This window comes from Rhagoletis pomonella, unplaced genomic scaffold (assembly GCF_013731165.1).
Source record: "Rhagoletis pomonella isolate Grant_MI unplaced genomic scaffold, Rhpom_1.0 Rhpom_scaffold_00009, whole genome shotgun sequence".
In the NCBI taxonomy this organism is placed as follows: Eukaryota; Metazoa; Arthropoda; class Insecta; order Diptera; family Tephritidae; genus Rhagoletis; species Rhagoletis pomonella.
Genome location: NW_023458563.1, coordinates 6753622 through 6756601, shown reverse-complemented (window position 1 = coordinate 6756601; position 2980 = coordinate 6753622).

Genomic DNA, 2980 nt, shown 5'->3' with positions numbered 1-2980 from the left:
TAGGACTCCTTTCAGACTCATATATTCTGAACGCTCAGAATATGTTTTATAAACCAATAATAATAATAATAATATTAATAATAATAATAAAAATCTATACTATAATAAAACTGTAGATTTTTTGTTACGGAGTTCTTTTTTTTAATACAAACCTGTGCTTGGGAGTTTATTGATACGAAAAATTAATTTCTGATATCTATTTTTTATTTAAAGAACCGGAAGATTACACTACAAAGCAAATTACATATTTTTTACTATTGTAACAGGAGACGTTACTGTATGTATTTTTTTATATGTACATACAGTGTCGAACAAAAGTTTTGGCACAGTGAATTTTCGCAATACATATATGCAAAGTTTTTAATTTGCACTTTGATAAACTAAAATTGAATGGATTGTTAAACTGCATACTTGGAAATTTTCTGAAAAATCTGTATAGAAAGTTGCAAATTAGTATGCAAATTTATTGAATTTTCCCGAGTTTTTCACAAAGTTTACACATTTGATTTTTATGTGTTTTGGTGTAGTATGAACTATGTTTTTATAAAAAATTGTCATAAATAAATTAGAAACTTTGCCTATATTGCGAAAAATTCACTGTGCCAATACTTTTGTTCGTTACTGTAAGTAAATAAAACTTGAACTTTAAAAAACCAAAAAAATGTAAAATTTTACAATATTTCAAAATTGTTTTTCGAATCACATTTTTTTTATGATTAACAATGTATTTATAGTTTTTTTGGTTTTAGATCCTTTTTGCTTTCAACTCGAGGTATCATTTTTCTACATTCTATTGTCATAGCTATAACTCCCTCTCTATTTTTGTCCATCAATCAATCAAATTTATAATTTTTTTTCGGCATTTTTCCTAGTTACAAGTAGAGCTTTATAAAACTTTTATAACACCAAATGTTTATAAAGTTTAGGATTTTGTGTTATCCGGGCAGGTTTATTAATTTAACCAGAGAATATGTTTTCTTTATTAAGTTTACCCAGTTATCCATTTTAAATTACAGGTAGCAGGTACTGTATCAACGGTTAAAACTTGTCAAATTTTTACTTAAAAATTTTAGGTAAGGAATAATCGAGTGGATGAAAAATATATAACGCTATCCTGCAAAAAATTGTGCGACTAATCTCTAAAGAGAGTATTCCGAGATCTCAATCGGGTACAAATCAGCGTTAATTAGTCGCAACTAGTCTCATACGGGTACTAATGGAGGTCAATTAGTCTCGACTCATCCCTTATGGGTATAATTGGAGATCAATTAGTCCCCAACTCATCTCTAACGGGTACTGTTAACGATTTAATGATATGTACGCACTTAGTCAATGAAATTTCATGTGCGGCGTTGGGACACAGAGAGAGTATTCGCCTAACAAAACTGAGCACCCGGGTTCGAATCTTTTTTAAATTTTTATTTTTTAAAAGTGACTAGTCGCTTTTTATACCCGTTCGGGTATAAAGGTGAACAATTAGTCTCTTCATAGGACATGCTCGAACAAACGCGAACAGTTCATTCCAAATAAAGAGATCAAAAGTGGTATTAGCCGCATGCTCCTTTGTGATTGCTCCCGGAGTCAGCCCGGATGAGTCCATTTTTTGCAGGGTAAGAACGGCCCATATATATGTATATGAAAGAATACACATATGCGACGACTCTAGCCATTGTGAGTCACTCCTTTAAATTATAGTTATTTTTTTCTTATTGTATTAAAAAATAACGTTCGTAACACTTTAGTAAATATTTCGTATATTAACTTAGTATATATTAAAGACTAGAAGATGACCCGGTGAACTTCATATCATCTATAATTTATTTGAATTTCACTTTGATCAATTATACCAAATCTTCAAAATGCAATTCAATGAATTCACTAATAGCTGTTATAGCTGATAAAAGATTCCACACCTATGAGATGTGCCACGCCCCCTTTTACAAACTCATTTATATACATATATCTTTCTATAAGCACCTACCATAGGTATCTGTGCATTTCAAATTTCGAGTTCATGTGACTATAATTCCGAAGTTAGAGCTGATTAAAAATTTTTACTATGGGAGGTGCCACCCATAAATATATAGTAGATTTGCTTTGAAGCGCCATCTTGCGGTTCTTTAAATAAAAAATAGATATCACAAATGCATTTTTCATATCACAAAACTCCGGAGCACCAGTTTTTTTGAAAAAAAAAAACATTCGTAACACTTTAGTTAATATTAATCTGATTATTCACTTAGTTAGCAAATGCCTGGCTTGCTTCGCGACGCCTTATAAGAATATACAATATATACAAAAATGGGGTTGCTATACAAAAACGGTTTGTAATGTAAAATTTATTAGTTTAGGTTGAAAGGACTAAAGAGCAGAACCTTGCTTACTCATAGGCCAAGAATAATAGCCCTGAGATAGCATTTGGGTTAAGTACTAATATTCTTCGATGTTATGAGCTCTTATTTCCACCTGTGAGATATCTGTACGTATTGCAAGGTTTGCCAAGAGTGCGTAATTTTCTATAATCCTCCTGTTCCCAGAATGAAAGTTTACCCGTTCAAACGGGGTCATTGATATTCCTACCGTATTCTTCATAATCATTGATATTCCTAGCGTAAGTTAATACCCGTTACTCCTGGTCATACGATAAAGACGGGGTCTCTAAATATCTCGACTCCGGCGCCATCTGTCGGCACCATTTTTTGCGCTGCAGAGCAGAGCTTCAAATTCATGTGACGTATGATTTCGAAGTTATGGTTGATTAAAAATGTCACGCCTATGGGAGGTGCATCGCCCTTTGTCAGGTTTTTTTTTTATACCCTAGGTTGCGTCCGAGGTCACTCTCTATATACCAGTTAAAGCCCCATGAAAATCCATTCAGTAGTTCCGGAGATTAGTGAGTTCAAACAGAGAAACAATCTACAGTTTTATTAATATTATCTTCGACGTTTCCACAGTAGTGACAGAACGGTGAGTCCACCCT